The sequence below is a fragment of the Panthera pardus genome, unplaced genomic scaffold (genome assembly GCF_024362965.1).
Source record: "Panthera pardus isolate Hobbes unplaced genomic scaffold, ASM2436296v1 HiC_scaffold_11, whole genome shotgun sequence".
Classification (NCBI taxonomy): domain Eukaryota; kingdom Metazoa; phylum Chordata; class Mammalia; order Carnivora; family Felidae; genus Panthera; species Panthera pardus.
In genome coordinates, this window is record NW_026526666.1 from 104,757,367 (window position 1) to 104,784,870 (window position 27,504).

The 27,504-nt window shown below is 62.7% G+C and overlaps 1 protein-coding gene and 1 long non-coding RNA gene across 7 annotated transcripts in view; one reads left to right on the top strand and one right to left on the bottom strand.

Moving 5' to 3' along the window:
• The window catches only part of PRDM16 (PR/SET domain 16), a 315,500-nt gene that overhangs the window by 72,540 nt on the left and 215,456 nt on the right, over positions 1-27,504 (bottom strand). The window lies entirely within an intron of this gene.
• Positions 16,160-21,309, top strand: LOC128775920 (uncharacterized). Of its 2 annotated transcripts, none has more exons than XR_008420909.1 (3): positions 16,160-16,273; positions 16,475-16,630; positions 21,023-21,309. It is a non-coding gene; the product is annotated as an uncharacterized LOC128775920 (long non-coding RNA). The 2 variants fall into 2 exon arrangements; XR_008420910.1 differs by lacking the exon at positions 21,023-21,309 and adding an exon at positions 16,728-16,834.

Sequence of the window (27,504 nt, forward strand, 5' to 3'; positions counted from 1 at the left end):
CCCCCACCTGGTTCCCGTCTGCCCCCCCCACAAACACCTGGTTCCCGTCTGTCCCCCCCCAATAGCTGGTTCCCGTCTGCCCCCCACCTGGTTTCCATCTGTCCCCCCCCACCTGGTTCCCGTCTTTCCCCCCCCACAGCTGGTTCCCGTCTGCCCCCCCACCTGGTTTCCATCTGTCCCCCCCAACCTGGTTCCCATCTGTTCCCATCTGCACACCTGGTTCCCACACACACCTGGTTCCCATCTGCCCCCCCACCTGGTTCCTGTCTGTTCCCCCCATCTGGTTCCCATCTGCGCCCCCCCTGGGTTCCCATCTGTCCCCCCCCACCTGGTTCCCATCTGTCCCCCCTACCTGGTTCCCATCTGCCCCCCCACCTGGTTCCCATCTGCGCCCCCCCTTTGTTCCCGTCTGTCCCCCCCACCTGGTTCCCGTCTGCCCCCCCCACCTGGCTCCCGTCTGCCTCCCCCACCTGGTTCCCATCTGTCCCCCCCACCTGGTCCCCATCTGCCCCCCCTACCTGGTTCCCATCTGCCCCCCCTACCTGGTTCCCATCTGCCCCCCCACCTGGTTCCCATCTGCACCCCCCCTTGGTTCCCGTCTGTCCCCCCCACCTGGTTCCCGTCTGCCCCCCCAACCTGGTTCCCATCTGCACCCCCCCTTGGTTCCCATCTGTCCCCCCCCACCTGGTTCCCGTCTGTCCCTCCCACCTGGTTCCCATCTGCTCCCCCCCACCTGGTTCCCATCTGCCCCCCCACCTGGTTCCCGTCTGCCCCCCCACCTGGTTCCCGTCTGTCCCCCCCACCTGGTTCCCATCTGCCCTGAGCCCCACTCTCTGGCCCGGGGCCTCTAACCTTTAGCCTGGGGGCTGAGAGAGGATGATGGTGAGGAGGGTAGGGCTGGGGGTGCGGTTGAACCAATTCCACTAACACCAGCCACGTCAGGTGGTTCAGGGCTGGTGTGCAATTCACCTGCCCGCTGCATACTGATGCAGGCCAGATTAATTAGGGAGGTTTTGCTAATGCCGTCGGAGAGTCGCCAGGAAAGCAAACAGCACTGTTTCCACAAGAGCGAGGGTCTTGGACCCTTAAAATCGCACTTGATTCAAGGTGTGGGTGGCGGCTGTCTCCTCTTCACCGACGGGCCAGTTGTCTTTGTCGGAAGCACCCAGGCGAGCCGGAGCTGAGTGTCTTCGCCCACACGCCTCCCAGATCTCCGGACTGGGGGTGCTGGGGGCAGGGGAGCCCTGGGATAGGCAGAGCACCCCGATTTCCAGAGGCAGCCGGTGGCACGAGAGGTCGGGAACTGAGCCCGGCGCCCAGGTCCAGCTTGTCTCCCTGGGGCAGCCGCTCAGCCTTCTCGTCCACGTGAGCCCAGAGCTACTGAGTGTCCCCACTCGGAGGAGGTCATGAGGGTCGCGGGAGCCACCGTGCTGTCCGGGAGCGGACACTGTCCTTATTCCTACTGTCACTGACGTGCACCTGCGAGCGGGGCTTCTCCAAACCAGGCCCCTTCAAGCAAAAGCTGCTGCGGGGAAAGCCTCTGATGCCCATTGCCCGGGGACATCGGTCAGCAGGGGCCGCGGCCGCCTCTCTCTGGGCCCTGCTTCCCGCTGGCCGCAGAGATCACAGTCTGTGCGTCTTCAGGGGGCAGGGCTCCCGCACACAGACCTCACGCACACCGTGTGTCAACCCTTGTTTGCTCCCAGGGAAACTGAGGCCCTGCTCCCCGCCCTGCTGACTGAATGGAAAGAGAAGGTGTGGGCGGGCCGGGCTGTGTGAACCCGACTGGAGGATGAGGGGTTGACACCAGGGGGTACGCGGGTGAGGTGAGGAAGGAGCTCAGCCCCACGGCTTTGCCTCCCGCCCGGGTGGCCTCCCACCCGCACCCTCCGGCCTCGCCCCTCCCCTCCCTCAGCGCCCCAGGCCCCACACGCGTTCGCGGCACCCAGACCTCCACGCGCCTCTCGAACACCTGCAGGTCGGGGGCCCTCGCTCCAGCCTCCCCCCAGCGGGCCCCCGAGGCTTCCCCTGCCGTCCGTCCTCCCGTCCAGGTTTGCTCCCAGTGGCGCTCCCTGCCTGCCCGCCCACCGCGATGCTGGGCCTGCGACCTGCGTCACGCTTCCACAGGCTCTGGAAGGCCGGCTCCTTCCGGCCCCGGGACACACTCGAGGTGCTCCCCTCCCCGAGCCCTGCCCATACCGTGTGTGCCCCGAAGTCCCTGTCCTGCCTCCGCATGATTGTGTATCATACACACGGCCTCTTGCCTTCTCTCTCCTGATGGTATTTGCTGGAAGGTGGCAGGGGCGGGGGCGGGGTGTGTGTGTGTGTCAGGATTTTGGGTGTCCGGGTCCCAGATTGCTCGGTGGGAGCCATGAAGCCCGCGTTCACTCCCCAAGTTCTAACGGGAAGGAAACTGTTCTAACTGCCTGATGGAAATGGTGCCCCTGCACACATCTCCACTGCACCCTGCCACGGCCCTTCTCTGGGGACGTCTCTGGGGACGCCCTGGACCCTGACCCGGGGAGGGGCCTCTGGACTCCTCTTTGAGGTCCCCTGCCCTCCTGTCCATGGCTGTGGTCGGCCCCAGTCCCTGTGCCGGCCTCCCAAGCGTCTGTGCTTGAGGTGCACCCCAGGCCTGGGCACCGAGTAGGGGCCAAAGAGTCGGGGATCATGTGCCAAGGCCCGGCAGGGTCCTCTGTCTCTTCCGGTCCCTCCAATGCCGCATCATTCAGAGTCCCTGGCGCCCTGGTCTGTAGTCGATTTTCACCCACCTACGCCGATCCACTCAGTTTCTCCCAGACAAGTGTCTGGACCGAGAACCAGTTCCACAAGCGTGGGTCTCGTGGGAGAGCCCCCAAGAGCACCACAGATCGCCCTTCTCTCGGGACCTGGGGCCAGGCCCGCGTGTGCCCAGCAGCCCGGGTCTCACCCGCGTGCAGGTCCTTAGGCCCCGGGTTGGCCTCTAGATTTCTCTGGGCTCACAGAGAGCAGCTCCTGGCTCGGCTGGGAACCAGGGTGACCTCTGGGGAGGGAGGGGCTCCACAGGTCGGGGCAGCACAGCAGGACGTGGACCCGCCTGAGCTTTCTAGCTGGCCCTCTGCAGAGCTCACCAGAGGCAGCGTCGGGGGCGGGGGGTATGTGTCATCAGCCTGTGGCCAGCGCAGCACTTACGTGAATTATAAGCGGCTGGCAGTGGGGACCGGCCTCGAAAAAGGCATCTTGGGACGACCCCCAGGCCAGGTGCAGGGGGCCGCTGGATGGAGCCAGGTCCACGTCCAAGAGGTGACCAGAGGTGCCCTGGGCTGTCCCCCACCCCACCGAGCTGCGGGGACCCTGGATGCGGTCTGCAGGTGAGCAGCGGAGACCCTGCTCGGAGCAGGTCAGGGGCAGATTATCCGCCGTCATAAACTTTTACCACATTTCACACCCGGTTAACTTTTATGACACCCTCCAAGAGGAAGCAGCGGCAGCTGGGGAGCACGGAGAAGCAGGCCGGTCTCAGCTACAGGGGTGACCCCCAGGCGCGCAGGAGTCTGGCTGGGGGCCAGCGTGCGAGATCTGCCCTCCTCGCCCCCGTGGCGGGGACCGGCCGGGAGCTCAGCGCCGCGCTTGGCCCCACCCCGGGCTGCTGCCCAGAAATGGCCCTCAGCCTGGCCCCCCGCGGGCTCCCCAAGGAGGCCCCGGCCACTCTGGGGACAAGCTTGCAGGGTGAGCGCCCCAAACTGCACCCCAAACTGTACCTGGGCCCCCCTTCGACGACGCACTCCTCCCCCCACCCCCCAGCCTCTGCGTCACTTTTGCACACGACGTGGAACTTTGATGAGTTCCAAATGTGGCCTGACCTACACCCCCAGCTATCTATTGTTCATTAAACGGGGCAGAGGCCCCGGTGGGGGCCCCGAAACTGGGGGAGGGCGAGGCAGGGGCGGGGGCTGATGTCTGTTTTCAATATGCGGCCAATCACGGCCTTTTCTTCCCGGTTAGTATAATTTATACTGGGTGGATGTACTTAGGGCCTGAATGGCTTGACAGTAATGGTTGATACTCTGCATTAGGAGGCTCCAGCGTGAGTATCGGACAGACGAGCCGCCAGTCCGCTCTCATCAGATGGCCAGGCCCGCAGGCCTATTAAAAGCAGCAGGAGACCTTGAGGCTTAATCACAGAGGCTGGGCCCGTGGAGGGAGAAGAAAGGGAAGGGGAGGGAGAACAAATGACGTGGTAGAACGCAGAGGCGGGGATGCTTCTGGAATCCCCCTCCCCCCACCCCCAGGCGCACTTAGTGGCCGGGGGGGTGAGGCAGTGGAGGGGAAAGGGACGGGGAGGGCATTCAGGAGGGAAAGCAATTAAAAACTGCAGCCACCTCTGCTGCTGGGGACCGCGGCTCTGCTGGGCCGTCTGCGAGGGGCGGGCAGGGCTGGGGCTGAGGAGGGCAGAGGGCAGCCCGCGGGGGCACCGGGGAGCGGCCCCCACCCTGACGCGCCGGCTGCCCCCGGAGGATGGCCGCTGGCACGTTCCCTCCCAAGAGTGTCCCCTCTGGATGTCAAGTGTGTGGTTGTCCTGCTCTCTCGGGGTCTGGGCACCCGGGCAAGGCTGGTGTGGGCACAGCTGGGCCCCCGGGAGCCTCAGAACCAAGTCACGGGCGCCGTGGGGTCTCCTGCTCGGGACGAGGAAGTGAGTGCCCACCGGGGGCCAGAACCCCTCCAAGTGGGCTGGAGAGTGGGGGGCAATGGTGAGACCGTGTGAGAGGGAGACAGAGAGACAGACGGAGAGAAAGCGGTTTGGACGCGAAGCCGCGGGCACCGAGTGAGTGGCAGCGAGGGCGGGGGCTCCGGGCGCTGCAGCACCTCGAGGCGGGAGCGGGGCGGCCCCTGCCGGGCACCTGCTGACCGCCCCCTCCCCCCGCCCCGGGCAGCCGGGTCCTGCCGAGGGACCACGTGCACCCTCCTGGAGGAAAGCGTTCCCGAGTGCAAAACGTGAAGTTCAAGGCGGGGGGAGGGAGGTTTGGTTTTGTCTGAGAATCTGAGAATGAGGCTGGAAAAATTTCAGAGCACCTCTGTCTTCGGGAGAAGGGAAAAAATAGATTTGGAGCCCGCGGAGCTCTGCCTCGAAGGGACCTCCCTGCCCCGGTTCCGGCTTCTTTTTCTGAATTCCAGGGTCAATGTGGCGAGTGTTACGAATTTGGGGGAAAATGAATAAAAGACAAAAAAATTCCTCTGAATTTTTACATACAATATACACCTCACCCAGCCTATCTGGACAGAAGTCAAGGTCCCCGCAGGCACCCAGCTGTCACAGTCCGCAGGGGAGGGGCAGCCAGTGGCCCTGGCCCTTGCTAAGCCCTTTGGCCTCCGCAGACCCGGACACCCAGCTTCAGGGGCCGAGAGGGGTGAAGCCCAGTCTTTGGAGAGCTCCACCCCCAACCGTCTGGCATTGCTTCCTCTTCAGTCGACACAGGTTCCATACAGGTCCCGGGACCCCAGGCGGGTGGGTCCCAGGACAAAATTTTCTCCTAAACACAGCCAGGTGAACGTGTGTTCCAAGTCGGAAATCTCCAGGTAGGTGTTCAGAACTCCTGCCCTTAACAGGGTCTTTTCCACCTGAAAGCCGGGTTCCCTCTCTGTCTGCCCAGTGCCCCGTGGGTGAGGGTGTGGCTGGGAACCCGGGCAGCACCTGGGTGGACCCTGGGGGCATGGTCGGCTCTGCTCAGACACCCCGAACGCCAGCGGACAGGCCACGTGCGACGCCACGCCTGGCCCGGCCGGCCGATGACCATTCCCAGGACGCGGGCAGGTCCCGCTGGGGGCTGCCTGGCAAGCCGGGTCTGTCTGGGTCTGGGGGAAGCTCATGCCAGGTGCATCACCCCAGCGGCCTGGTGGGCAGCGTGCAACGGTCCAGATGGTCCCGCTCTCCACTGGCTATTTTTGGAAATGGTTTTCTGATTTTTTCCCCCAAGCTCCAGGATAACAAGCAGCCTCGGCAGGGACGGGGGCCCTGTGACCCGGACGGGCTAGGACTGGCCATGTGCCACCACCTGGGCACAAACATGAGGCCTGGAAAGAGGGAAACACTGGGGGTCGCATCAGGGGCGGGGGGGGGGGGGGCGAGGCAGGGATGCCTCGCAGACACAGAGCTCTTGCCGGGGAGGGAGCTGCGTGTTTTGAGCTGGAGAAAGGCTCTTGGACATCCGGGTCCGGGTGACACGGGCCCTGCTGGCCAGGCTGCACCCCAGGCCCACCAGGGAGGGCCTGGCTCCCCTGCTTCCCCTGCCTCCCCTCTGCCTGGCGGAGACTCACTCCACCTACACCTTGGTGCGAGGGGCCCCAGAATAGCATCCCGGAGGCCCGTGCAGCCCCGGGGTACATGTATCTTTGCACTAACACACATCTCCACTGGGTTGGGACTTCACACTTGCACCCTCACCGAGCTGGACCCCGACGGCAGCCCCAGGCCACGCAGACGGGGAAACGGAGATCAGGAGGGGGGTGGGGGGGCCCCGGGGGCACTCAGCTCCAAGGTGGCAGAGCCCGGCACTCCTAGCCCCTTCCCTGGGTTGGGTGCGCACCTCTGACCCCTGCTCTCCCCGCTGGTGCTCAGGGCTCTGGCTGGGGCAGGCCGCCTGAGGCCTGGCTCGGAGGCAAGTGAACCGAGCGCTCCCGGCAGGGGGCGCCTGAGCCACGTAGACCTTGGCCCTTACCCACCACGCCCGGCGGGGGCTCTGGCGGGGCCCGGGCTCCGTGTGCGTTCCGGGCAGCAGCGATCCTGCAGGACATCCAGCCGCGGAGCCTTCGAGGCCCCCCGAGCTGGCTGCTGACCTGGCGGGGCGGAGAAGGCGCAGCGTGAGCTGACTTTGACGGACGCCCCGAGCCCCGACGACAGCCGCCCCTTAAGTGCTGCTCTCTCCCACCGGCCCCGAGGCTGTTCCCTTCGGCCGTCCTGGGACAGGGATGCCCCTGGGATTAGGACGGCCGCTTCAAATGAGCGGGCACTGGGCATCGACGGGTGCCGGCGGGCGGCCGCGCTTCCCACCCCGGCCACTTGGCGGGCGCCTGACCTCCGGGTTATCGGGGGCAGCAGCTTGTGCGATGACCTCATTAAATGCGGCGGCCACGTCAGCACCTTTCTGAAGCCCCTTTTATCACTCACAGCGTGCCGGTGCGGCCCCGTCGGCACCTCCTCCCTGACACCGGCTCTATCTTATCTCCCTCGGGGTGGGGACCCTCGCTGGGAGCCAGAGAGCAGGTCTGGGAATGCCTCCTCCAGACGGGGGCCTGGGGGCCCGGCAGCTGCTGACCCGGCGGGGGCGGGGCGCGGGGACCGTGCATTCTTGCTGACGACACGGTGCAAAAACGCATTGGCTTCTGGCTCCTGAAATTTAATAACGCGGGGTGGCTGCGCGTGCGAGGGCCAGGCCTGTCCGGCCACCACCCAGGCCCCCGTGGCGGGAGGATGACTGTCCTCTGAGGAACCCAGGGGCTGGTGTCAGGAGCCCTGCACGTGGCCGGGTGGCACCTGGTATTCAAGGTCACCTCCCTAGAGGCGCTGGAAGAGAGGCGTGAAGACGCTCGCTCGCGCCCTCCCCACCACCCTGCACACGCAGACCGCCTTTGTGACCGCACGCCTGATGGCCCGACGGAGACGGCCCTCCGTCCCCGGCCCTTGGCCCACGGTTTTAGGGACGGGCTCAGTAGCTGCCCTCCTGCTCGGCTCTCTTCTCCACTCTCGGCTTTGCCTCCCCCGGGTGTCCACACGAACACAGACAAGGACCCAAGCAGGCAGCCAGTGTTTGCTCTAGAAAGCTCAGGGCCCAGGCCCGGGGTTGGGGGGCAGGGGGGCTGGCAGAGACCCAGGGACGCCGCAGAGCCCGCGGGCCTCAGGCTCACAGTCAAACCTGCAGAGATGCCCGGGCCGGATGACTGAGGCCGGGCCTGGGCTACCGGGCTGGAGCCCGGGGCTGGCCACGCCTGCCCTCTCTCATCTCCGTCCCGGGCTCGCCAGGGCCCCGTCCCCTTGGTGCTCCTCTCCTGGCCCTTCCGTGCTCCCCTCATCCTCATCCACGTTGCAGGTGAAGCTCTGCTTCCTATCGCCAAATGGGTCCTCTGTGCCCGTCGACCTACAGCTTGCTTCTGGCCCAGGCAGGATGAGCCATTGAGATACGCAGGCCAGGGTCCAAATCCTCGGGAAGGCCCAGGGCCCAGCACCAGCCCTGGGGATACTTGGAGGACCCCATGGCCACATGGGATGGGCCACTGTACAGGACCAGGTGGTGCCCTCCCTGTGACAGGGCCCCCATGGCCAGTGCTTGCCTGCGGAAGGTTCTGGGGCATTTGCGGTGGGGACCAGGGCCAGGTAGAGCCTGGAGCGGACCACTGCTTGCTCTCTCTTGGGCCTCCTCCTTAGCCCAGGACCTGCCTGTCCCCCGTGGCACACCCCAGCATCACAGAGGCACCAATGTCATGCACCAAATGGATCAGTGACCCCCTCCCCGTGACTCAGGCTCATACTGCCCTGAACGTGAGCGGACCCTGTCAGCGGGGCGAGACGGCTCTGACTTCCTGCTGCTGCCCTTCGGCTGTCCCCCGGCCGCCCCTAGCATTCATTCCAGAGCATGTACTGAGTGCCCACTGTATGCAGAGCTCTGCCCTGGGTGCAGAAGGGACAGGGATGCACCTTGAAGAAGCAGACAGACAGCACTTATCAGTGGGACCCAAGTCACCCCCGTGTGACGCCCAGGGCGCTCCAGACTCCTTCTGGGACTGCAGCCAGTGACCGTGCCAGAACTTGCAGAGGCTCCCAGGGGTCACTCCCCCCCTCGGCCCGATTCCCCACCTGGAAAGGGAGCCGAGGTCCCTTTCAGCACCTGGGCTGGCTCTCGGCTGCCCCGGTGCCTCTCTGCGTGTCTGCCTGGTGAGAAAGCTCACGTGGCATCGTGAGCCCAGGGTCAGTGGCCTGGGAGGTGGCGTCCCAATTCCTTCCTGTTTTCCCAGGGCCACACACCTTTTTGCACTCCTCCCACTCTCCTGGGACACGACTCTAAAGCTGGGTCCTCTGAGGTCTCCAGGAGCTCACAGCAAGGCGGTGGGACATCTCTGGGCCTCCCTGAGCCTGGTCGGGCCCCCACGCCAGAGCTGAGTGTCGGGGAGAAACATGAACGAGTCCCTGAGACAGATGTCATCAGCCGTCTCAGGAGAAAACACGGACACTTGGGGAGAGCGATGACAGGGGGACGTGGAAACAAAGCCAATTCGAGTGACCGGTCAAACGCGTGGCCTGCTCGACGCCCCACATACCCCCATACGCCCCATACGCCAGGGATGGGCGTGCGTCCGAGGCAGTCCCTCCCCTCGTGTAGCTGCCCACGGAGGCAAAGCAGAGTGGGTTCTGCGCGGGCACCAGGAGGGGCCTCTGGGGCAAGATGAGGCATTAGCGTGTGCCCCCTAGGGGACAGCGGCCGCTCAGAGGATGAAGGGAGTGGGCCTGGCTGGCCATCTGGATAAATTTCAAGGAGGATGTGGCTTTTGTGCGGCCCCTGGGAGACTGGGGCAGGTGCACACGCGAGAAAGGAGGCCCCGGGAAGGAACGGAGGGCGGTTATGTGGAAGCCTGGGATGTCCCGGGAGGATCACAGGGCACCCGAAAGGGAATGATGGGGAATCGAGCGGGGGGCGTGTCGCGGGAACGGCGGCACTTTCCGGACGTCGGACTTATTCATTCAGATGGACGCTCCCTCCAGTCGGGCAGCCCCAGCGTCCCCCCCCCGCCCCAAGACCCCTGACTCTCCACGGCCCCTTTACTGACAACAGCCATGCCAGCGACCTGAGGCCCGCCTTCTGGGAAACCCGAAGCCCCTCGCCCAGTCTGTGTGGAACCCAGCACATGGCCGCTCTGCAGACGCGCCGGGGTGGGGGACGGGATGGGGCGGGGGGCACCACTGCCCCCCACCGTGGGGCAGAGCCAACGGGAGGAACGACAAAGGAAACCTGATAAACAGTTTCCATATCCAACATTTTCCACATTCAATTATTTTTAAATTAAATAATCTCTCCCTAGGAGAAAAAGGAACATTCCCACTCAGCTCAGCCCTGCCAGGCCTCACAAAGCCCACATTGTGGGGCCCTGATGGAGAATGCGTCTCCTTGGAGCCCGCCCCTCAATGCCCCCCTTTATGCTCACACTCAGAGGCAGCCCCTCAGACCGTTCCTGCGCGGTGGAGACCCTGGCCCACAGCCACGTGGCCTCTGTGGGCTCTGTGGGCTCCCGGGAACCCGGGGTGGGGCCTCAAGCAGCTCTGGGTGGAGCGAAAAGGCCGCCAAGAAAAACTGAGCCGCGGAAGGCGGCATGGAGAGTCTGAGGGGTGACCGGGATGGGACCCGCAGGACCCAGGAGCCGGAAGAGCGTGAGGCTTGCAATCAGCCCCTCGGGGTTCAAGACATAGTCTCTCTTCCTGACGGTCGGGTGTCCTCAGGAGAGGTGCTCGACCAGGGTGAACCTCGCCATGGCCAGCGATACGACGAGCATGGCGTTTGTGCTAGCCGCGTCAGCGAGGGAGAAGGCACGAGGCCACGCAGACGTCACACAGACGTGCGCACGGAATGCTGAAGGACGGGGGCTCCGGAGGCTCTGACTCCAGAGTAGGTTCGTGCTGGATTCACCGCCCCCCCTGCAGAGAACAATTACACACTCTGGACAAAATATATAAGAAAAGCAACGGGAGGCATTAAGGAGCGACCAGAAGCAAGTAGAAACTTGAGGGAACCACCCCCCCGCAAGGAGGCGATGCACTAGCAAGGTGCACGATCCTTTGGCTTCTCCTCGAGGCCACCTTTTGGCACGCAGTGGCTAGGACTCCAGCAGAAAGCCACAATCTTGCCAGACTGAGGTGCCGGAGGACGAGCCTGGAGCCTGCCAGAGCGGCTCGAAGTGGAAGGAGGAACTTCTGGAGAGGAGGGGGACATAGACAGGGGTCCCCAGTGTGCAGCTAACCCCTCCGAGTCTTGGGCTTGCTCCTGCACTGGCCAAGCCCGGGGGACACCACAAGGGCCCCAGTCGAAGGCAACGGCCGGAAGGCTGAGAGAGCTGAGCAAACATCCCAGCTACCGTTCCCCACAGCAGGAGAACGAAGATCCGGGATTCGAGTCCTGTCAACTCAGAGGGTAAGAGCAAAACTGAAACGGATACACCCCAGCCGAGTATTCGCAAAGCTTCTGTGAGGTGAGTTCAAGGAGGGGCAGCCAGTGACTGAAAGGTCGGCCAGAACAAAGCCCAGCAGTCTCCAGAGGAAACTCACAGAATCTGGACTTTCTCCAGCATGTCACCCATGATGCCCAGTATGATGAAACAAGAAACAATTACTGGGGCACCTGGGTGGCTCAGTCGGTTGAGCGTCCTACTTCGGCTCAGGTCATGATCTCATGGTCCGTGAGTTTGAGCCCCGCGTTGGGCTCTGTGCTGATGGCTCGGAGCCTGGAGCCTGCTTCGGATTCTGTGTCTACCTCTCTCTCTGTCCCTCCCCCATCACGCTCTGTCTTTCTCTATCAAAAAATGAATAAACGTTAAAAAAATTAGAAATATTACTAAATGTATAAAGGAACAGGAACATGTGACCCAGAGTCAAAGGAAAACAGCCCAGATAAGCCAACTCTGATATGACCCAGGTATTGGAATTAACAACAAAAACTTTAAAGCAGCTATTTACGTATGTCTGAAGACTTAAATAAAAAGATCATCATAATGAGTGCACAGACAGGAAAGGCTGCCAGAGAAATGGAAAATGCAACGAAAGACCAAACAGAAATTCTAGAACTGAAAAGTACAGCGTGGGCTGGGGCGTCTGGGGGGCTCAGTCGGTTAAGCATCTGATTTCGGCTCAGGTCATTATCTCACGGCTCATGGGTTCAAATCCCGTGTCTGGCTCTGTGCTGACAGCTGGAGCCTGGAGCCTGCTTCGGATTCTGTGTCTCCCTCTCTCTCTGCCCCTCCCCTGCTCATGCTCTGTCTCTTTCTCTCTCAAAAATAAATAAACATTAAAAAAAAAGCACAATGTGTGAAATGAATGAGTCTTTGGATGGGCTCTCAGAGTAAGTTGAAGATGGCAGAAGAGAATGTAAGAGAACTTGGAGACAGACCCACAAACATTATCCAATCAAAATTAAAAAAAAAAAACAAAGCATTGAAATAAAAGTGAACAGAGCTGCAGTGACAGCAGCTCTGTCTCAAAGCATTGAAACAAAAGTGAACAGAGTGCAAATATTGTGTGGGACAATATTTGGTGTATGTGAAACCAAAGTGTCAGAAGAAAGAGGAGATAGAAAATGGAACAGAAAACATAAATTGAATTAAAGAAGAACTAAACACAAAACATTGAAAAAAATTCCACTCACCCCAAAACTCAGTTCAGGAAGGAAAAAGCCAAGCCTTGTGGTAGGAGAAATATATTTGCTGTACACGTAAAACGACTAAGATTTATCTCCTAAAGATTTCCTAAAACTCAATCAAGAAAAAGACAGTCTAATTAAAAAAATTTTTTTAAACATTTATTTGTTTTTGAGAGAGAGAGAAAGAGCGCGAGCAGGGGAGGGGCAGAGAGAGGGGGAGACACAGAATCCGAAGTAGGCTCCAGGCTCCGAGCCGTCAGCACAGAGCCCGACGCGGGGTTCAAACTCACAGACCATGAGATCATGACCTGAGCCGAAGCAGGACGCTCAACCGACTGAGCCACCCAGGAGCCCCAACAAACAACTGAATTTAAAAAATGGACAAAAGACTTGAATAAACGTCGCACAAAAGCCATTACACCCAAGACTCGTAAGCACATGAGATGAAAATATGTTCAACACCATTCATCATCAGGGAAATGTGTACTGAAACCACAGGGAGACGTCGTGTTGGACCCACTCGAATGGCGGGAGGTTACAAGATGGACAATGTTGAACGTCCGTGAGGAACGGGGCGGCTGAAGAGTCGGCCACTGCTGGCAGGGATGCGAAGTAATTCATTACGTTAGAAAACAACCTGGCAATGTCTCACACGCTTAGACATACACTCGCCCTAGGACCCAAAGATTCCACTCCTAGGTCACTTACACGAGAGAAATAAAGACTTGGGTCCACAAAGGCCTGTGCGTGAATGTTCGCAGCCACTATATTCACGGTAGTTAATCTGGAAATGACCCCCAGTGCGCCACCCGCAGGACGACAACGGAAAAACACCCTGTGATCTCCTTCGGCCACAGGACACCACTCAGTGGTGACAAAGAGCGAATTACTGGCAAATGCAACATCGTGGATAAATGTCAAACATCATTAGGTTGAGCAGAAGGAGCGAAGGAAGAGAGGAGACGGTATGAGTCTGTCCGTAGGGATCTCAAAGACAGGTGGAAGTCATCTGGAGAGGCCATAGCCGTCAGAAGGGGGTGGCCGCGTGCCCCGGGGCGCCCGGGCCGGCAGGGTCGGGAGTGACGGCTGATGGAAATGCCCTCCACCTCAGCTCGGGTGGGGTTACATCTGTCAAAAGCCGTCTGGGCACACGCTCGTGATCTGCACAGTTTATCATCCGTGCGACGTGGCGCGCGTGTGGGGCCCGGAGGCCACGCTGCCCGGGTTTGAGTCTCAGCTCCACCCCTGGCTGGACGGGAGGCTGTGTGGGTCCTGTATCTTTTCAGGGCCTCAGGTCTCTGATTCATAAAATGGGGACAGAGTCATCCGGGTGGACTGTTGTGACAGCTGAATGAGACGCCCGGGGAAACTCCCAGAACGCGATTGGCACAGAAGAAAAACGCTCCGTCCTGTCAGCTCCTGCTATGTTTCGTGTGAGCGGGCCGGAGCCCCCCGGAGGCCCACATTCACAAGCTGTGGCCGCGTCATCCCGCGAGCCACCTTCCCTGCGGGCGTCGAGCGGATGTGACGCAAGCTGCCGCCCAATTAGCGGGTGGCCTGGCGGTCCCGTCCGCCCCGTGGCTTTCCCCGGATCGGCGACCGTTCATTTCTCTGCCCTGGAACTTGTCACAAGCGGCTCAGTGGGGGAGGGGACTCCCTGGGGAAACGCCCGTGAACTCCCCCGAGGACCTGGCGTGGACTGCGGGTTTCAAGGTTGTTGCTGGGGCGCAGACAGAAGAGCAGCGGTCAGAGGCCAGCGGGTGAGATTTTCCGGCTGCCACCTGTTGGCGGAGCGAAGCGGCCTGGAAGACCCGGGGCGCCGGGTGGCATCCGAATCTTGATTTCGGCTCGGGTCACGTGGCTCTGAACTGACAGCGGGGAACCCGCTTGGGATCCCCTCTCTCTCTCTCTCTCTCTCTCTCTCTCTGCCCCTCCCCCCTCCCCACGCTCTCTCTCAAAAATGGACATTAAAAAACTGCTTTAAAAACTTAAACTTTGGCTTCGTGCAGGCCCTACTCCGGTTTTGAATGAAGACGCTGCTGATCTTCGAACCCAGAAAGCGTGTGTAACTCCGACACCCTGCTTCCCCATCTTTGTCTGCCCCTTGCTGCGGGCCGCGCCGGCTGGGCTGGCCGGACACACGGATGGAGGCTGTGGGATGTCCCTGGTCACTTGTTTCAGGAGATGCTCTCGAGGCACGTGGCCCAGTGGTCAGTCTGCTCTGGGCTTCCCTCAGCGGACCAGGAGCTCCCAGAGGAAATGGCTGTCTGAACACGCTGCCCCCTGGCCCCGGGCACCCGGCCTAGCCCTTGCTGGGCGTGAAGGAGGCTGAGGGAGCATCTGTCACTGCCTCTGTGACCTGCATACCCTGTCTGGGGGGGAGCCTGGCTGGAGGGGGGAGCCTGGCTGGGAGGGGAGCCTGGTTGGGTGGGGGGAGCCTGGCTGGGGGAGGGAGGCTGGCTGGTGGGGGGAGCCTGGCTGGGAAGGAGCCTGTCTGGGGGAGGAGCCTGGCTAGTGGGGGAGCCTGGCTGGGGGGGGAAGCCTGGCTGGGAGGGGAGCCTGGCTCGGGGGGAGCCTGGCTGGGGGAGGGAGGCTGGCTGGTGGGGGGAGCCTGGCTGGGAAGGAGCCTGTCTGGGGGAGGAGCCTGGCTAGTGGGGGAGCCTGGCTGGGGGGGGAAGCCTGGCTGGGAGGGGAGCCTGGCTCGGGGGGAGCCTGGCTGGGGGAGGGAGGCTGGCTGGTGGGGGGAGCCTGGCTGGGAAGGAGCCTGTCTGGGGGAGGAGCCTGGCTAGTGGGGGAGCCTGGCTGGGGGGGGGAGCCTGGCTGGGAGGGGAGCCTGGCTCGGGGGGAGACTGGCTGGTGGGGGGAGCCTGCCTGGTGGGGGAGACTGGCTGGTGGGGGGAGCCTGGCTGGGAGGGGAGGCTGCCTGGGGAAGGAGACTGGTTGAGGGGGGGAGCCTGGCTGGGGGAGGGAGCCTGGCTGGTGGGGAGCCTGGCTAGTGGGGGAGTCTGGCTGGGGGGGAGCCTGGCTGGGAGGGGAGCCTGTCTGGGAGGGGAGGCTGGCTGGCAGGGGAGGTTGCCTGGGGAAGGAGCCTGGCTGGGGGGGAGGCTGGCTGGGGGAGGGAGCCTGGCTGGTGGGGGAGCCTGGCTGGGGGAGGGAGCCTTGCTGAGAGGGAGCCTGGCTGGGGGGCGGGTGTGCACTCTGAACTCTGCCTGGCGCCTTGGCTGTGAGCTTGTTCACAACCTGCCGTCCTGTGGATGCTCTTCCCGTGACAGCAAAGCGGAAGCCACGGCTCAGACAGCCACGTGTCCTCCTCCTCAGCCCGGGGCCGTTGGCACCACGCTGCCTGGCATGAGGTGCCTGGGGACCTTCTGTGCTCCCTCCTCTGGAGGCACCCCCCCCCCCCAAGAAGTGCTCAGCTCTACCCCTCTCCCCTGTGCGGAGGGGCACAGGGGCACCTTCCTTCAGTCCCTCTGGGACTTGTGCTCCCCCTCCTCAACCATCTCTCTGGCTGTTAATTTCATAAAGAGGCCATTGTTCATCTAGATGGTCTTTACAGAAGCATGTCCCCAGCGAGTGGAAACATTTAGTTAATAATTTAACACTGTGCTGTCTGCTGAATTTTCAGGCCCCCAAATACGATCGATGAGGCTTACAATTGGCTTATTGAGTTTCCCAAAGACACAGACGAGCCGAGAAGGGACGGCCGGGGAGTGGGGGAGGGGAGCGCCGTAGAGGGAAAAAATGTAGATGGTATTGATGCAAGTTGTCAAAAATAATTGTTTTATTTTCCCTGGGAATGTTCCAGACACCCCCGGACGCACTGATCCGTGACGCTGGCTCTCCAGAAGCAGGAGTTTGGCATTTATCGGCATTTTGCTGCCCCCTCCTGAGATGTTCATCAGGTAAATGCTTGCACTCATTATGTTACAGCCTATCCCCAAATTGTTTCGGGGGGAGGGAGGGAAGGAGAGACAATGGCCCACAGTCCTTTCTGCTGGCCTCCCGAGGGGTGGGTGGGGGCTTGGAGGGCTTGCCCCGGAGGGTCAGAGGTATCCGAGTCCGTGCGGGATGTCGGGGATGCTCTGGGTTCGGAACGTCCACAGCCAGGAGAAACAAGACAGAATGGGGCCCGGCCAGCGTGGGCAGGACCCCAGTAAGAACTTGGCTGGTGCTGTCGAGGACCCGCGGCCCCTTTTCCAGAAGAAGGTGGGGATGGAACTCTATCCTGAGGACGTCAGGTGGCAGATTCCAGACGGCAGGTGCGTCACTGCTCACCCTTGGGATCATCTCAGAAATTCTGCTGGCAACCCCAGAGGAGGGGGGGGGGCACTCAGATCACACCTTCCCTGGTCCCAGCACCTGCCCGTCGAATGGTTTTTCCAACTTTGGTCCGCTGCCCAGAAGCGTTGCATCTTTCCACGGATCGAGAAGCCGTCTGCCTGAAGTCCTCACCTCCCGGCTGGGTGGGACCATCCTTCCCCGTGAGCGGGTGGCTCTCTGATGATTCTGGCAGTTGGGGACATGCTGGGCAGAGGAGGGGTCGGCCCCACCTTGCACGTTTCTTGTCCGCGGGGCCCACGGTGAGAGACGCTGGGGTCTCATGAGAGCAAGGTGCTGGTCTCTCTCCAAAGCCCCTCCCGTGCCCGTCCAGCCTCCCTGCCTGTGTCCCTTCATCAGGGACAAAGCCTGATGCCCTCTGGATTCCGGGCAGGGCAACACCTTCTCCAGGGAGGTAGGCACTCTCTCCACTGCGCTCTGAGCACGCCCCAGGGCTCACTGCCCAGGACCGTCATCGCCCATCCGTCCGTCTGTTTACCATTCCAGGCACTGATGCATCGATGCCTGTATGCGCCTCACTCCAGGCAGGAGCCAGGGGTGTTAAGATGGACGGGACACCTCCCGTCCCCAGAGGGCTGTTTCCACTGGGGACTATGTCCCGCAAAATGTGGTTCAGCTCTTAGTGGCCAGAGGAGAGGGTGTCTAAGAAACCGTGCTTTAGGAGGGGAAAGATCAGGGGATGCCCAGAGTGCCTGGAAAAGAAAGGGCCTGGGAAGAACACAGCAGAGTGAATGGTTCAGAAACTCCCAATTAATGGCCTGAGGGGGCAAATGTCTGCAGGGAGAGAAGGACTCCAAGGCTGCCTGTCACCCTCCGAACTGGGTCTTCCTGCTCTCTGGGGCTTGGGGAGCTCAGCACAGTCCCTCCAGCACGGAAATGGTTTGGACGGTGCTCCCTCGGCAGCCCATCCTCAAGGATCCTATCTGCTCTGGTCAGCTCCCGGCTCGGCACCAGGAAGTGGGGCCCGTGTGCTGCCCACAGAGGGCCCTCACCCCATCCACGCGCAGACACCTTCTGTCCTGGTTGCATCTGGAGCCCCAGGAGGGCATGGTGGCCGAGACCCCCTGGATTCTGGGTACTCCCCCGCCCCCCGCCCCACCCAGCCAGCTGAGTGCCCAGCCTGGCATCAGACCTGGGTTGTCAGCACAAGAGCCAAGCCTGGAAGGTATTCGTCAACCATCAGCCCTGGGTAGACAGACGGGCAGGGCGGCCAGCACCCCAACTTTGAAAGGAGCTCTGATGTCAGGAGGTTGGGTTAGGAGCCCCAGGGACCTCTTAGTTGCTCAGACAGCTGGGAGCACATCGAGCATCCTGGGCCCGCGGTACATCTGTGGGAGCCCAAGAGCCAGATGCTCCGGGGGCCTCTCCAGCCCTGCAGTGAGGAGGGAGGAGGGCATCTGGTCCAATGACACATCCTATCTGAGGATCCAGATGGTTTCTGGAGGCACGCGGGGGTCCTTGCACCGTGTCAGGGGGCCTGTACTCTGTCCCTTCCTTCCCGTCAGATCCCCCCCTCTCCCCAGCTGGAGTCTCCCTTGGAAATGCCAAGTAACATCGCCTGCAGCCCCCAAAACGGATATTCGGTTTGTTTGTTTCTCTAGAACGAAAAACTGACCACCGTCTTCCGTGTGTGCACGCGTGTCTGTGTGTGCGCCCGTGTGTGTGTCCTGTCTCTTTCCCCATCTTCTTGCTTTCTAGCGTCACCGCTCAGGGCGCTTGGCTCTGGGTCGTCGCATGAGAAGGGGCTGGAAATGAAAATCAGGAAGAAATTTACCTCCTGTGCCACCTGGTGTCCCCAACCAGAGAGGACAAATGGAAAACCGTCCCACATCACGCAAAGGGAAGGTCGTCAGCTCAGGGCCGTGACGGCCGTGTGGTGTGCACCCACGGTGTCCGTCTCGCCTGCCCAGCAGCGCCCAGACCCCCGGCCCGGAAGCAAAGCCTGGGGTGCAGCCTTCCCTCGGCCGCTCCACCGGGCGGGGCTCGAGCAGAGGGGCCCCTCCAGGCAGAGATCGCGACCCTGCCGGTGATGCCTTGGGAACCCAGCCTGGTCCTGGGGGCGTGCCCCTGCCCCCCGAGACTCCAGCTCCAGAAAGCAACGCTCTCCTAGGAACCCACATGGCTGCTCGTCCACAAAGGGAGGCTAGGCTGCCGGCTCAGAGAAGTAACAGCAGGAAACATCCGGAAGGCTCAAATGAGGAGAAAAACATAGCCAGCCTCACGGCGTTCCTTCTCCTCCTCTCTCCTGATTTAGCCTTCCACAGCTGGTGTGCACACACACACACACACACACGCTCATGCACCCTATCCAAACATACCTCTCCACGCGTGTGCACAGGCACGTCCACATGTGCACGCACTCGGAGGCTCACACTCCCACACCAGCGCATGTGCACACGTATACGTGCCCGTGCGTGTCTGAAAGGCGCACACAATGGGTTGGCCTGGCGGTCAGACTCTACCCCACCCCCCACCCCTGCCTCCAGAGTCCTCCAGGGCCGGCTCGGCGGACGGGGCTGGCACACAGACTGGTTTGCTAGTGGGTGGGGGTGTCACGGCCTCGTCTGTCGGCAGCCAAGGGATCCAAGTCTAGAATTCCACGAGGGAGTTTCACAAGGATGCCAGGTTCTGACGGCCGGCGGGGAGAGAGGTCCCTGGCCCAGGTCAGGGGGACCAGCCCACGCGGCCCCTGTGACCCCGGCTGGGCACTGGGGCTGGCAGAGGGGCCCCTCCTCGCACGGGCCACGTGGAGCTTTTTTCTACCGGGACCGGGGACGGAACCCGGAATAAGGGTGGACTCGGAAAAAGTAGACGTTTTCCTTCGGAAAGTTTATTTGTGGATTTATGTCCGGGGGCGTGTTTTGTCTTGTTTTTTAAACCTCAGCCTCTGGGGTCAGATTTCAGATGTCCTTCTACCGCTCGGCTTCTTTGAGGTCCTGTTTATGTGTTTGGCTTGGCCGGTCAAAAGTCAACACACACGCTCGACTCCGCTGAGCGCACTTGTGGCCACGTGCCATGTGGCCGAGTTTGGACACACAACGTGCTCTCTGTGGACGCCTCGCGGGAGGGGCTTCCCAGTGTCCCCTGAGGTTTCCGTGCGGCCCCTCGCTCCGAGTCAATGACGTCCTTTCATCCACTGTGCCGAGCGGAAGGGCCGAGGAGGCGTGCTTCCGTGCAGGGACCTGGCCGCGCGCGGCCGCCTGGCCTCAGCCCGCGTCCGCACGAGGCGCCCGGCTCCCGAAACACGGCCTCCATCGCGGCTGCCGCACACAGCGCTAGGTCCGCGTGCACTGTGTCCCCTTCTGGGTTGGGGCCGGAGCCTGGCAGTGGGTCCCCGGTCCTCTCTGGGAGACCAGCTGTGTCTCCTCCCCTCCTGCCCGTGCCTGCGTCCAGGTGAGGCCAGGGTCTCTGGCTCTTTCCAGTATCCGTGCAGGCGCCGTCTAATGGGGCGGGGGGACGGTCGGCCGTCGGTGCGGGGGCAGGTCATGGATGAACTCGGAAGCCTCCTTCCCTGCAAAATGGGTTTGGTTGTTGGCACTAAATTTGCAGAGAGAGAGGCGCCTCGGGCCCCCCTCCCTGTGACGTCTCCAGCTGTGGTGGCCAAGGCGGCCATGGAGGCATCCGGGGCGCTGAGCCCAGGTGGCCTGCAGGTGGGCGCTCGGGGGCCAGCTTTCACCAGAAGGATCTGGTCGTCTCAACTTCGGGAATGACTTGAGTAACGTCTGCGGTGTCCCCAGAGAAGGGGGGGACAGGCTTGGGTCCGCTCTCTGACCTCGGCATGTCTCTCAGACTTTGTGGCCTTGCTGATGGGAGCTCCTGGGTCCTGGGCTGGGCTCCGGGGCTGTGGCTCTTCACGCGGGAGGCTTCCAGACCACACCACGGTGCGTGTCTGCCCCGTCTTTGCTGTTTCCTGAAGTTCGCGTGTGTTGGGTGTGGGGCCATGCGGACTCTCATCCTCGGGTGCAGGACGCGTGAGCCCGTCTTCACTCGACAGGGAGGGCGGCCGATGCCCAGGGCATCGACCTGGGTTTGAAGTCAGATGCGTGCCACGTCAGCTGGACTCCACATCTACGACCTGTACCACAAAGACTTTGATGGAGGGAAGGTTCCGGAAGATTTTAGAGGCAGGCGCTTTAGCCCAGAGAGGAGAAGCCTCGCTTGCGCATTCCACAGACATCTGCCTCCTCTCCGGTCCTGTGCTCCTCTGCTCCAGCCCCTCCCCGAGGGCCTCCCGGGGTCCCCAAGGTGCCCCCTCACCAGCACCGCTTCCCGTCACCTCTGCTGCCCAACCGCATAGGCTTTGTCCCTCTAAGATTTGTAGGTGGACCCGATGACCCAGCAGGACCACCCTAAGTAACATCCCAAACACCCGAGGTTCGAACAGAGATTTGGACACAAACGTTCACAGCAGCACGATTCACAACAACCGAGATGTGGAAACAGCCCGAATGTCCATCAACAGAGGACTCAATGAGCAAAATGCCGTCCATCCACACAACGGGACGTTATTCAGTCATAAAAAGGAACGCGTTACCGACACCTGCCGCGTCGTGGACAAACCCCCAAAACGCTAGGGGGAAGGGCCGCGTGCCCGGAATGGGGGGACACAGAGACGCAGAAAGCAGGTGTGCGGTTGCCCGGGGTGCTGCCAGGCACGGGTTCTGGAAGGGGGTGACGGCTGCACAGTGCTGGGGACGCCACCGAACTGCACCCTTGAAGATGGTTACGACGGCGAGTTTATGTTATGTATCTTGCCACGCAAAACAAAAGACAAAAAAACCAAAAAAACCCAAAAAAGCCAGAATAAAGCAAGCCAGGCTTCCCCACAAGCCTCAGGACCTGACTTTCCCGCCTGGTCTTTCTCGGTTCCCCGTGGGTGTGGCCCGCGGCTGGGGCACGGGCTGGGGCGGGGGGGTGGTCCTGGGAGTGCAGCCGCTGTCCCCTCCCCCGGGACGGAAGGCACCGTGGGGACCCAGGCTGCCCCCCGCCCGAGGCAGGAGGCCCCAAAGCCCCCGAAAGAAAGGACAGGCTCCGCGCTCGCGGGGGCCGCGGGAGCCGAGGGCCGGCCTTGGCCGTGGCCACTGGCCGCCGCCCCTCGGCAGAGCTCCCCCTGCCGCCCCCGCCATTAGAGGCGTGATGATTGCTTCTCTAACCCGGAGCTCCCGCCTGTAACAACGGGGCCGCCTAATTGAAATGTATGAGAAACAATTAAGAGTAATTGGAATCAATTAATAGATGATTTTCTTGGGAACGAGTACACAACGTGAGGCAGAATGTAATTAGCATTTCCAAGTGCACGCACCTCCCCAATCGGGAGCGGGCATATGCCACCGGAGTGGCCACCTGGGCCTGAGGATGGGCGAGAGCGGAGGGGGCGGGGCGGGGCGGGGCGGGCCGGTGTCCCCGGGGCAGCTGCATCCGCCCGGGACACGGCCCTAGGGGGCCCCCACGCCCGCGCCTGCGTCTGCTGGCCCCAGGGCCGGGCTTTATTCTTCAGGGACGCGGTTGAGCCACTGTCCAGACGGACGTGGAGGTCACACCTCTGTCATCCTTTGAGACTCGGGGACACCTGTGTGAAATGAAAAAAACACCCCAAGCCCGGAGTCCCCAAACCCCTCCAGGACTACGCACAGAGCGGACAGAAAGGGGAGCCGGGTGACAGCTCATGGCCGTCCCACCCAAGGAGGGGAGACTGCTAATGAGGGCCAATTAGCCCAGAACAGAACCGCCAAGAGCCCAGGACAGGGGACCCAGGGGTGACGGCTCCTCAGCCTCTTGCCAACACCTCGGCCCAGGGTGCCGGGCAACAGAGAGAAAGGCCATCCTGCCTGTTCCCCTGCCTGTCGGTGTCCCGAGGACCAGGATCCTGCGCGGCCGCTAATTAGGCGTTTTGGACAAACGCGTTTTTCCTCCAGGATTTGGCTTAATTCTTAAAGAACAGGCCGAGAGAGGCCTCCTCCCCCCACCCCCCGTTCCTGCCCCCTTTTCAGCGGTCGCTTAGCCTGGGAGTAGAGTCTGGGATCTCTGCCGCCTGGTCCCTTCGTTCATTCGTTCACGCGTTTCTTCGGCAAGGGTGTTGGGGCCTCTGGGGGCGGGGTCTCCAGTTTGTGGATCTGCCGACCGCCTGTCCGCTGCGGAAGCAGCGCGTGTCTCAATCAACAGGCCCTGGGATAAAGGCGGGCTGTCGGCAGAGCCCGCGGGGAGTGTGTGTGTGTGTGTGTGTGTGTGTGTGTGTGTGTGTGTGGGCGGCCTCGGGTGGGCTCTGAGTGTGCCCTGTTGGGTGTGCAAGGGGGAAGGGAGAAGCTGCAATCCTCCACGGCCAAAGCCCATGCTGGAGGCCGAGGCCCCTTCTCCCTCGCTTCCCAAGCTGGCCGGGTCCAGGCTGGCGGGCAGGAGGCCCTGGGGGGCGGTGGGCGAGGGCCTGTCAGTGCGGCTTAGGCTTAGCGTCCTTCCTTATCAGATGGAACCCGGCTGGGTGGCTGCTGCAGCTGAGAGCACCGAGCTGTCCCCAGCATTCAGGCCTGCTTCCCGTGCTTTCCACGAAAGCCCCCCTCCCTCTGGGCACAAAGGACCACCTCTTGTGTCCTCCCCCTCTGACCCCAGGCCCCCTCGGAGGCCGGCTCTAGCTCTAATTTCTGCCCCGGAGCAGCAGGTGAGACCAGATGGTTCCCCGAGGGGGGAGGGCAGCATCCTCAGCGGCCTCCTCTCCAGGAGGGAGCGAAGGTGGGCTCCCTCATTCTGGCCCAAGATCTGAGGGCCTCGCAGGGTCCACGCTTCCCCACGAGCCGGCCCTCCCCCGCAGCGCCCCCACGCCCCCCCCCCCCATCCCCCGCCGGGTGGTCTGTTTTCTCACTGCTGTGCAGCCAGGACGAGTGGGCCCTGGGGAGGCCCTCGGCTCGGGATCTGGAGAGGGGGCCGGCTGGAGGGGGCATGTCTGTGTCCCCAGGATGAGGACAGGGAGCACGGTGAGGTGGCAGGAGACAGAGAAAGGGCCGTGAACCTCGGCAGTTACAGGTGGGGCTGCGGGGGCAGGAGGAGGGAGGCGAGCGGAGAGGAGGGCCAGCACGCAGGGGTGAGAGCGGGGCGGGCGAGGCCGGAGGCTGCTCTCGGCTCCAGGTCAGCGTCATCCCAGCCCAGCGCCCGCAGCTCCGGCCAGGCAGGAGTTAAACGCTGCCTGCGACTTGGCGACTCCGAGGTAAAGTGGGTGGCCAGAGTCTCAAAGGCGTCCTTAACCCCTCGTGGCTGAGAATTCCAGCTGTTGTTCTCCAGAGACTCCCGTCATCACTTGTCACTTGACACGGGAATCAGAGACGCTGGCGGAGAGATGGGCTTGCGTTCTTAAAGGGACAGTGAGGCCACAATTCACCCCCCCCCCCCCCCAGCCCCGGGAACTTCCGTACCTCGGTGCGTGTCTTCCCAGCTGCGAGAACCCCACGCGGCCCGGCCCCAGCCCTCTGTGAAGGGAGCGGCCTGGGCGCCCAGGACTCGGAGTCAGGCCCACGGCAATGACGGCTGCGTCGGCCGGGGCGGGGGTGGGGGGTGGCCCGGGGCCTCTTTGACGATACCCCTCTCTGGAAACTGCACAGACCACAGGCGCCCCTCTTCCCGTGGGCTGAGCAGCTGGGAGGGGGAGGGCTGGCCCCGGCAGGGAGCTAACTCACAGGGGGTCCTGCTCTGCCCTCTGAGCCTGGAGTCTCCGTGGGTCTCAGCAGCGCGTAGGACTCCAGAAAGAGCCGCTTCCGCTGAACCCCCTGGTCTCCCTTTTCGGTGTGAGGTCAGGACGATTCTAAACCGCACGTCTGGTGCCTCGGCCACGCGAGGTTCTCGAGCGTCAGTGGGGAGTCCGGTCGGATCCCCGCAGCCTCGACAAGCCAGCCGAGGTCCCAGCTCACTGCCCAGGGCTCCCACGAACTCTGGTTGCCCAAATCTGGGAAGTGAGACGCTTTGGGGGCCAGGGGAGGGGCGGGGGGGGGGGTTTGGTGAGCAGGAAGGGTCCTACTCCAATACTTAACCCTTGAGATGAAGAAGCCGGAGAGAAGCCCCCCAGCCTCAGGCTCACAGCACATCTGCCTCCCACCGCAGAGCCCTGAGCCCACGACAGCCCCATGGTCACGATGGGCTCACTCCGTTTCCACCTGCTGCACGGCCCAGCCCCACCGTCAGCTGCCGGCACTGCCCTGAGCACAGCCACCCGAGGTGCCACGGGGTCAGAACAGGGCCCCTGGGTGGGGAGGGCGGTCCCCTACACTGTGTGGTGCAGGCTCCGCGGGGCCTGAGGCCAAGGCCATGCTCAGGAAGTGCGGCCTGTCTCGTCCCAGGGCACGGTGTCCGTGTCCGGTCTGGCCTCCTCCGGGACGGCGCCCACACCTGACTTTAGCAGAACGTGGTTGGTGGGTTTGGGGACAGCTTGAGAGGCCGTTACAGGGACAAGAGCTGGCTGACGGAGGGGCTCCAAGCTCTTTCCTCACTTTGCCATCAGACAGTGGGCGCAGGGCGAGGGTGCCCTTTCGGTGGCTGGAGCAAGGGGGGGGGGTGGGCTGCTGGGGGGTGGGGTCATTCCAGCCACGCCGGCATCGGTGCTCACTCCATGCTGTTGTGCACTGAACAAGAAGCCGAGGGGTGAGCTCTGTGCATCGTGCCTTTGTACGGCAGGGAAACCGAGGCATTCAGGATGCCACCCAGCTGCAGAGCCCCAGTGTTAAGCAGCTCACAGAGCCCAGGGTCCTTGCCAGGTCCGCACGCGAGCCTGGTTCTCCTGGAGGGACGGAGGGTTGTCCAGGGTCTGACAAAGCTCACTCCCAGCAACACAGTGTCTCTGCATGGGACCCTCTTTGTCCCAGAGGAGGGGCTGTCCTGTGTGGCAGCGCCTGGTGACACGGGTGCCACCGTGTCCTATCGGCTCCAGCAGGACGCGGCAGCCTACGGCCCTTCGAACGAGGAGGGTCTGTGTGTTTCCTGCTGCGTTTGTAAGAGACCTGGTGGCTCCGGAGGAGTAAATCTGCTCCCGGAGCAGGGCTGACGGAGCAGGAAGCCACCTCAGCCGGGGGGACCCCCTCCGCCCGCAGTGTCACCTAGCAGGTGGAAGCCAGGGATGGGCGAACACCCTCCCCCCCCCCGCCCAGTGCACAGGGTGGCCCCCAAGCAGAATGACCTAGCCCCAAGTATCAGCAGACCCGAGGTCGAGTCCTGTGGCCACAGCAGCTGGGAGTCAGGACTTCTGGGGACTTCTTGGAGTCCCTCCAGGTCCAGTCAGCTCACTGCTCAGCCCAGCCAGGGCTCTGTCACGGGAATCAGTCCCCCGGGACTCTGTGCCCAGATACCCAGCCCTTCGAGGCATAAGATATGGACCCAAAGAGGCATCTAACAGCTTGCACGGCAAGAGGGCCCTCCATGCTCACTGTCCTGATGGAGAACTCCCGGTCCTCCCAGTCCCCGGAGACCCCTGCTCCTCAGCCCTGGGTCCCCCGCGCCTCTGACCTCCCATCAGAGCACCCGCTATGAGGGGCCACCCAGGAAGGACGTGAGGTTCACCCTCGAAGCTCTGGGACCCCTCCCAAAGCGGGGCCACCCCGACTCTCCTGCTGTCCCTCCCTCCTGGACAGGGGTGAGCCCTGATGCCCAGGCCCCTCGTGCGTCCTCCCTGCCACCATGACACGGCCTCCCCAGCGAGGTCCCGCTTCTCACCCCAGATGTCTGCGAGCGGCAGCCGGGGGCAGAGGCAGAGCCGGCAAAGAGCTGATATGCTCAGTATCAGTAACGGATCAGCGTCCGGGTCAAATAACTTATTGTCGGGATAAACAGAATTCCTGCCCGGGACCAGCCGCGTTTGTTGTCCCAACGGTGTGGACGGCGGTGTTGAAAGACGACTCCAGGGTGCGTGATTAGGGAGGGCGGGGTGGGGGGCCCGAGGGCTCACGGCCACGGAGATGGGGAGGCAGACAGGTGGCAGAGGGGCCCCTGGCAGAGGCTGCCGGCCGAGCCCCTGCCTCACAGACGGATCCAGCTTCTCAGGAACCTTCTCTGCACTGGCCCGAGGCACTGCCTCAGTGCGGGGTCCGGCAGGAAGAAGGACCCCCCGGTTGGGCAATTTTGTACCTGGGGTCTCATGAGGGCGGGGGCCCTGAGGGGGACTCTTGGCCGAGCGACAATTCAGAAATAAAAAGAAGGATGTAGGAACAAAGGATTGCAAATGGCGAATGTTAGTTTCGGGGTCCTTCCCGCTGGCCCGGGGGGTGTGGGGCCCAGGCCGGCTCCCTGCTCCCTGCTCCCTGCCTGTGGCCCTTTCGTCCCACGGAGGGTTGTCTGTGGTGGCCCACAGAGGCCTGGGGACTCAGAGAGCTATTTTCCCTCTCCGACACGCTGGGCCCAGCGAGGCTGAGTGTGGCCTCGAGGGCAGGAGACCCCTGCTCTGCCCCCGGCCCACAGACACGGCGGCCTGGGGGCCTGGAAGGCAGCCATTGGAGGCCCAGGAGCCACCACGGTCACGGGCCCCGAGGGCTGCTGCTGGTCAGGCACGCGTCAGGCCAGGTGGCCGCGCCCCACGCCCTGCACCTCCGCGGCCTGCCGTCCGATCCTCTTTCCTGGGCTCTGGCTCCCACACATGGGGCCCCCTCTCCGCTCTTCTGCTTGACCCTGGCAGGGGGAGCGGCATCCATAGGCAGAGGTGAGGACGTAGGCGCGGGGGTGACGGAGGGTCCCGGGTTCGCGGCTGCACAAAGACAAGGAGCGGTCACCTGGCCGCTGCCCTTGCTTGGCTGGCTTCCAGCCCTGGCTGCACGTGCCCCTCCTAGAGCTC